Source organism: Bison bison, unplaced genomic scaffold, assembly GCF_000754665.1.
Source record: "Bison bison bison isolate TAMUID 2011002044 unplaced genomic scaffold, Bison_UMD1.0 scf7180017864163, whole genome shotgun sequence".
Classification (NCBI taxonomy): Eukaryota; Metazoa; Chordata; class Mammalia; order Artiodactyla; family Bovidae; genus Bison; species Bison bison.
The window spans coordinates 9552108-9561434 of record NW_011494735.1 but is presented as its reverse complement, the minus strand read 5'-3'; positions in this window follow the sequence as shown (position 1 = coordinate 9561434).

Here is a 9327-nt window from a genome sequence, read left to right as displayed (position 1 = left end):
TTTTGTCAAATGCTTTTTTTGCACCACTTGAGGTAATCAAGTGATTTTATCCTTCATTTTGCCCATGTGTTGTATCATGTTGATTGATTTTCAGATATTGAACCATCCTTACAATTAACCATATTTGATAATGATGTATGAGCTTTTTTTTAATGTAGTGTTGAATCTGGTTTGCCAATTTTCTGTTGTGAATTTTTGCATCAATCTTCATCAAGAATATTGGCCTGTAATTTTCTTTTTGTGGTGTCTTCATCTGGTTTTAGAATAGGGGTAACGATGGCCTCTTAGAATGAGTTTGAAAGTGCTCCCTCATCTTCAAGTTTTATGACATAGTTTGAGAAGATAGGTATTAATTCTTCCTTAAATGTTTGGTAGAATTCCCCTGTGTCCCTGTGTGGTCCTTCACTTTTATTTGTTAGGTTTTTCTAATTCAGTTTCATTACTGATAATTGTTCTGTTCAAAATCTTCTATTTCTTTCTGAGTCTGTCTTAGTAGATTGTATGTTTCCAGGAATTTATCCATTTTTTCTAGACTGAGAATCTGAGAAACTTTATGGACTATTTCCCAAATTACACATATTACTATAGACATAAGAATTTCCCCCCAAATTCTAAGAATTCCAGAGAATCCCATAAAGCCCATTTATTAATAATTAATGCTTGAGTTAATAATCTATTTTTAGGCAAAAATGGGCTATTAAATGCAATAAAATTGGTTTTTTGGGGTTTTTTTTTTGTTAAAAATTCATATTTCTGTTATCTCTTTCTGTCTCTGATTTATCAGTCAGTGCCTGCCTAACTGTAAGGATTACTGATCTTTGGGATCCTTTTGTGGCAGAGACTGCTGGTTGTCTATCTAATATCCATTCTCAGTTTCTTTTGATTTTATTCAGATGCAACTAAAAGACTAATTTCCCAGCCTTCTTTTTGGCCAGTTTGGTTGTGTGGCTAAGTTTGGTCAATGATGTGTAAACAGAGATTGTTGAATAAGCCCTTTTTGCCCCTCCATCCTTCATCTTTCTTGCTTTCAGGAAATGTGGATGTGATAGCTAGAGATCCAAAAGCCATGTGGATGGCTTTTTTAAAAAGATAGATCTTTTTTAAAAAAGAAAACCACATGCTATTGTGGGGGAAAAACAGTAGGTCAAAGAAGGCAGAGAGTCCTTGAAGATTTCATGAAGCTGGCTCACCAGCACTAGAATATCTATTTCTGAACTTTTTTACATGAAAGAAATCTTTCAGTCCAGTTCAGTTCAGTTCAGTCATGTCCGACTCTTTGCGACCCCATGAATCACAGCACGCCAGGCCTCCCTGTCCATCACCAACTCCTGGAGTTCACTCAGACTCACGTCCATCGAGTCAGTGATGCCATCCAGCCATCTCACCCTCTGTCACCCCTTTTCCTCTTGCCCCCAATCCCTCCCAGCATCAGAGTCTTTTCCAATGAGTCAACTCTTCGCGTGAGGTGGCCAAAGTACTGAAGTTTCAGCTTTAGCATCACTCCTTCCAAAGAAATCCCAGGGCTGATCTCCTTTAGAATGGACTGCTTGGATCTCCTTGCAGTCCAAGGGACTCTCAGGAGTCTTCTCCAACACCACAGTTCAAAAGCATCAATTCTTTGGCACTCAGCTTTCTTCACAGCCCAACTCTCACATCCATACATGACCACTGGAAAACCATAGCCTTGACTAGACGGACCTTTGTTAGCAAAGTAGTGTCTCTGCTTTTCATTGTGCTATCTAGGTTGGTCATAACTTTCCTTCCAAGGAGTAAGCGTCTTTTAATTTCATGGCTGCAATCACCATCTGCAGTGATTTTGGAGCCCAAAAAATAGTCTGACACTGTTTCCCCATCTATTTCCCATGAAGTGATGGGACCAGATGCCATGATCTTAGTTTTCTGAATGTTGAGCTTTAAGCCAACTTTTTCACTCTCCTTTTTCACTTTCATCAAGAGGCTTTTTAGTTCCTCTTCACTTTCTGCCATAAGGGTGGTGTCATCTGCATATCTGAGGTGATTGATATTTCTCCTGGCAACCTTGATTCCTTACGTTGTATATATCACTATAGTCAGTTGTCTATTACCAATAGCTAAATGAAAATTCCTTTTGGTTTTTTGCAGTGGTCAACAAAACACCAATTATGTAACACCCTAACTATTTTATGGCAAAAGAAGGTGGGGAAATTCTTTCTTCATTTAGAAAACCCTGTGAGCTTCAGTTTTCTGATGACTGCCTCAAGCCCATTGCTACAGAATAGTTCTCACTGAAGCAAAACAGAGCATAAGGAAACATTCCCCAGGAATGTTAGGCACAGTCCCTTATCAGGTAAAATATAATGACTGTTCAGTCTTCATAGTTGTCCAAAGGGATGATGAGTATCTTTCTTTGTCCACTTGAGAAAAGATATCTGAGGGATATCTTCCCTTAAGCCACAGATTTATTTTTGTCCTGGGGCTTCTCAGAGCAGAGGCTTTTAAACTCAGAATGTTTCTGGTTCTTTTCACTGTCAGTAGCTAGAATCTGGAGTCTACCCACCATTTCCATTCATGTTCCACAGGCTTTTCCATTTCACTATGTTCACAATGGAACCTACTTCCCTTCCTCTCTATGACCCATTGGATGATACTGGAACCAGAAATCTGGGAATAATCATACATTCCTTCTTCTTCCTCCCACTGGTTTATATGTAACTGTGGTCCTACCACCTACATTTTTCTTGTGTCCTCTTGCTCTTCCACCCTCTCATCATTTCTCATCTGAACAATATCATTCCCAAATAACTACTGTCTTGCCCCATGTAACTCACATTCCATGTTTTAAATATATTAATCTTTTGACAGTAAAAAAAAATCCAATCAGTTTAAAATTCAAATCTCATAGCAGGAAATCAGAAGCCTGTTAGAATCTAGTCCATGATTGCCCCCATAATGCCATCTTCTGCTGCTTCATCCCATGCCCTAGATCGGAGCCAAACAAAACTACCAGCAATTTACTGAATGAGTCACGCTGTATCATATCTCCACAGCTTTCACTAAAAAGCTCTTTTCTTATCTCCCTCACCTGGAAAATTACTATTGATGCTCAAAACTTAATTGAGGCATTACCACCTGCAGGTATCCTACCTTGATTCTGCCCCTCAAGAAGCAATTATGGTATTTGAGAATATAGTTCATCTACCATATGATCAGCTATCCCACTTCTGGGTATTTACCTAAGAAACAAAGATATGGAAACAACCTGAGTGCCCATCAATGAATGAATGAATAAAGATGTGGCATGTGTGATGCACACACACAAGCACACACACACACACACACACACACACAATGGAATACTAGTCAGTCACAAAAATAGATAAAATCTTGCTATTTGTGACAACAGGGTTGGACCTTGAAGGTATTATTCTAAGTGAAATGAAGAAAGACCAATACTGTATGATTCCACTCATGTGGAATATAAAAGACTCTTGGTAATAAACAAACAAAAACAAAATAAATGAACAAATCAAATGAAACAAAGACAAGCACATAGATATACAGAACAGAGTAATGGTTATCATGGGGGAAGGAGCAGGGCATGGGAGTGGGATGATAGGTAAAGGGGATCACCAATATGGTGACAGATGAAAAATAATTTTTGTGATGGTGAGCACATTGTGAGGTATTTAGAAATAGAAATATAATGTTGCACACATGAAACATATGATGTTATATATCAATGTTACCACCATAAAAAACAAATAATTTAAAAAATTTTAAAGAAAACAGTTCATGAGTTCAAACCATGGTTCATGGTGATCTTTATCAAGTAATTTAACCTCTCTGTGCCTCAGCTTCTTCATGTGTATATTAGAGATAATTTCTAATAGAGTTATAAGAAAAATTAAAAAGATACTATTAATATATATAAAAGTGGTCTGAACTATTCCTGGAATATGGTAAGCACCCAGTATATGTGAGCTACTTTTCTTTCTAAGATTGAATTAAATTCCTTAGTTTTGTGGTCCCAGCCTTCCATGACCTATTCAAATATGTGAAAGTTGTGGATTGGCTCACAAAGTCTTATCCACTTACATTTGGGAAAAGCTAGAAAGTTAAAAATATTACTCTGACTCCCTCAGCCCTAAGGTTCTGCACGCAAGCTATGCCCACAGACAAGATTTGAAGAGCAGAAGTCAATCAGAGGTCATCATCTTGGCAGTTGTTGCTAGCAAACATCACCTTGGAAATGACTGCATTTCAGATTGTTGGTATTGAATCTTGAGCTGATTCCCTAAAAGTAGAAGCTATGAGCAGCTATGAGTGCCCATCCTTCAGTTTCCTGGGTGTTCAGAGGTAAAAGTACAGTGGCAATAGTGGTAGTGTTTGTACTCTTAATTTTGACTCAGTCTTTATGAGGCTGCAAGTGTGGTTGCTCCCCCATAGGTCAGTTCTTTACTGTTCTGAAGACATTTCTGAAGGCCTAGCCTGGAATCTGTTCCTTCTTCATTCTAAAACTTTTGTAAGAATGTGTCCATTTCTTCCAAGTTGCCCATTTTATTGCATATAATCATAAGCTATATATGACAAACCCACAGCAAACATTATCCTCAGTGGTGAAAAATTGAAAGCATTTCCCCAAAAGTCAGGAACAAGACAAGAGTGCCCACTTTCACCACAACATAGTTTTGGAAGTTTTGGCCACAGCAATCAGAGCAGGAAAAGAAATAAAAGGAATACAGATTGGAAAAGAAGAAGTAAAACTCTCACTGTTTTCAGATGACATGATCCTCTACATAGAAAACCATAAAGACTTCACCAGAAAATTACTAGAGCTAATCAATGAATATAGTAAAGTTGCAGGATATAAAATTAACACAGAGAAATCCCTTGCATTCCTATACACTAACAATGAGAAAACAGAAAGAGAAATTAAGGAAACAATTCCATTCACCATTGCAACGAAAAGAATAAAATACTTAGGAATATATCTACCTAAATAAACAAAATACCTATATATAGAAAACTATAAAACACTGATGAAAGAAATCAAAGAGGACACAAATAGATGGAGAAATATACCATGTTCATGGATTGGAAGAATCAATATAGTGAAAATGAGTATACTACCCAAAGCAGTCTATAGATTTAATGCAATCCCTATCAACCTACCAATGGTATTTTTCACAGAACTAGAACAAATAATTTCCCAATTTGTATAGAAATACAAAAAGCCTAGAATAGCCAAAGCAATCTTGAGAAAGAAGAATGGAACTGGAGAAATAAACCTGCCTGACTTCAGGCTATACTACAAAGCCACAGTCATCAAGTCAGTATTGTACTAGCACAAAGACAGAAATATAGATCAATGGAACAAAATAGAAAGCCCAGAGATAAATCCAGGCACCTATGGACACCTTATCTTTGACAAAGGAGGCAAGAATATACAATGGAGAAAAGACAATCTCTTTAACAAGTGGTGCTGGGAAAACTGGTCAACTACTTGTAAAAGAATGAAACTAGAACACTTTCTAACACCATACACAAAAATAAACTCAAAATGGATTAAAGATCTAAACATAAGGCCAGAAACTATAAAACTCTTAGAGGAGAACATAAGCAAAACACTCTCCGACATACATCACAGCAGGATCCTCTATGACCCACCTCCCAGAATATTGGAAATAAAAGCAAAAATAAACAAATGGGGCCTAATTAAAATTAAAAGCTTCTGCACAACAAAAGAAACTCTAAGCAAGGTGAAAAGACAGCCTTCAGAATGGGAGAAAATAATAGCAATGAAGCAACTGACAAACAACTAATCTCAAAAATACACAAGCAACTCCTGCAGCTCAATTCCAGAAAAATAAACGACCCAATCAAAAAATGGGCCAAAGAACTAAATAGACATTTCTCCAAAGAAGACAAACATATGGCTAACAAATACATGAAAAGATGCTCAACATCACTCATTATCAGAGAAATGCAAATCAAAACCACTACGAGGTACCATTTCACACCAGTCAGAATGGCTGCGATCCAAAAGTCTACAAGCAATAAATGCTGGAGAGGATGTGGAGAAAAGGGAAACCTCTTACTCTGTTGGTGGGAATGCAAACTAGTACAGCCACTATGGAGAACAGTGTGGAGATTCCTTACAAAACTGGGAACAGAACTGCCATATGACCCAGCAATCCCATTGCTGGGCATACACACCGAGGAAACCAGAATTGAAAGAGACACGTGTACCCCAATGTTCATCGCAGCACTGTTTATAATAGCCAGGACATGGAAGCAACCTAGATGTCCATCAGCAGACGAATGGATAAGAAAGCTGTAGTACATATACACAATGGAGTACTACTCAGCCATTAAAAAGAATACATTTGAATCAGTTCTAATGAGGTGGATGAAACTGGAGCCTATTGTACAGAGTGAAGTAAGCCAGAAAGAAAAACACCAATACAGTATACTAATGCATATATATGGAATTTAGAAAGATGGTAACGACAACCCTGTATGCAAGATAGCAAAAGAGACACAGATGTATAAAACAGTCTTTTGAACGCTGTGAGAGAAGGCAAGGGTGGAATGATCTGAGAGAATAGCATTGAAACATGTATATTATCATATGTGTAACAGATCGCCAGTCCAAGTTTGATGCATGAGATAGGGTGCTCAGGGCTGGTGCACTGGGATGACCCTGAGGGATGGGATGAGGAGGGAGGTGGGAGGGGGGTTCAGGATGGGGAACACTGTAAACCCATGGCTGATTCATGTCAATGTATGCGAAAAACCACTACAATACTGTAAAGTAATTAGCCTCCAATTAAAATAAATAAATTTAAAAATAAAATAAAGCTTTTGTAAGCACCTAACTCCCTGTATTAAATTCCTTACTGCTTCCACTATCTAGGACGGTTTCTTGTCCCCTGCACTGAACCCTAAATAACAATCTAAGAGACACCACTATTGACTTTGACTTCTCCCAATATAAACTCTGCAACCAGTCAGGGTGCTCCCTGCTTTCCTGATACTCCATGCTTTCTTTACTTCCCCACTTTCCTTATATCATTTCTACCCTGTTTCCTCTCCTCCCTGGAATCACTCCTATAATCCCAAATATTCTATTTGAAACTACATTTTTAGAAAACTCCTTAGTCCATACTCAGTTATAGCTCTAATATAAACAATTTTTACTTTGCAATTTTTGGCAAAAGCAATCCACAATAGTTAAAAAAGGATTAGTGAAGTTTAGATACACATACTCACAACCTAGCCAAGATTTCATGAATCATTTCTAGATTTCCATAGAAGTCATAATGTATCTTGGAGGTCTTTCTCAGAACTTTGCACAGCTTTCCAATATCTATTTAATGTCTCTTTCAGTGGGAGAATTGCTATAATCCTAAATTCAACATATAAATAGCATTAAGCTAAGCTGTATTATCCTTAGGGAATACAAGATTTTGGATCAAAAGAAGCCATTTTAGACCAAAGTATGTAAGTGCATCAAGATTTAAAATATCTAAGTAATGCTTAATTTCAATACATTTTAATGTGTACCTTAGGGTAGGACTTCCCTGGTGGCTCAGACGGTAAAGCGACGGCCTACAATGCAGGAGACCCAGGTTCAATCCCTGGGTTGGGAACATCACCTGGAGAAGGAAATGGCAATCCACTCCAGTACTATTGCCTGGAAAATCCCATGGACAGAGGAGCCTGGTAGGCTACAGTCCATGGGGTCACAAAGAGTCGGACACGACTGAGCGACTTCACTTCACTTCACTTCACTTACCATGTAAGGTAATATATTCATAGTCCCAGGGATTCAGGTCTATGGAATCTACCTGGGGACCATAATTCTGATGACCACATATCTGAAACTAAGGCTTTCCAGCTGGAGTACCTGCTTCTTATAGTAGACCCAGGTGAGGAACAGAGAGTAGAAAACTCCTTATTCACAAGAGTCTACTTCAAAGCCCAGAAGGATAAAATTTATTTGCTAAATCTTATAATCATCACATAGCAATAAATACATTCTCCTATCCAATACCTATTACCAAAAAATGTGGAAACTAGCTTGTTGTTCAGTCACTCAGTCATGTCTGACTCTTTACGACTCCATGGACTGCAGCACACCAGCCTTCCCTGCCTTTCACCATCTCCCAGAGCTTGCTCAAACTCATGTCTGTTGAGTTTGATCACATGCAAAATATAATTACAAAGTTGATACTCAGGATAAGGCATTATATATGTTTGATAGTAATTGTGTGACATGAGATTCCAAGTGAGTTTTGTATCTATCTATCTATCTATATATATATATATATGTATTGGATAGAGTCACTAAGCAGAAGGGAAGCAAATTGGACAGCTAGACTTCTAAGGTTTTGTACCAGTTCTACAAACTGACTTAGTGACTTTGAACAAATCATTTTAGAAACTATGGTCTTGGATTTCATTGATGGTACAGTGGTTAAGAATCTGCCTACCAATGCAAGGGACACATGTTCAATCCCTGGTCCAGGAAGATCCCACATGCTGAGAGACAATTAAGCCCATGCACCCCAACTGCTGAGCCACAGGTGCTACTACTGAAGCCCATGCATCTAGAGCCCGTGCTCTGCAACAAGAGAAGTTGTCGCAATGAGAAGCCTGTGAACTGCAACCAAGAGTAGCCCTTGCTCACCACAACTAGTGAAAAGCCCAGGAGCAGCAAAGAAAACCCAGTGCAACCGTAAATAAATATTTTTTTTTTAAAGAAATTCTAATCTCAATTTTATCATGAAGCTGGATATTTTGTTAGTTTGGCATCCAAGTGATGATTGTAACTTAAAGTAATTTATGTTTGACATCCAGGTGATGATTGTAACTTAAACTAATTTATATTTATGTAAAGTAAAATGGCAGATAAGCCATAGATCAATTTATTAAAATATTTCTTCATAGGAGAGTTATAATTTTTATTATTAAAATTTCTACCATTACCCAAAAGATAAGAGCTAAAAAATGCTGATATGGCTGTAGAAAAATGGGGAAACTCGTGCACAGTTGGGGGTAATGTAAATCATCACAGCCTCTATGGAAGCTGGTATGGAGTGTCCTCAAAAACTTAAAAATAGAACCACCATATGATCCAACAGTTCCAATCCTAGGTATTGGTCCAAAGGAAATAAAATCATTATCTCAAATATATCTGCACTCCTATGTACATTTCAGCATTATTTGCAATATACAAGACATGGAAACAGCCTAAATGTCCATCAACAGGTAAATTAATAAATAAAATGTTATACCTCAATGTTTTAAAATTTATGTGAAGTATTTTTCATTTCTTCACAGAAA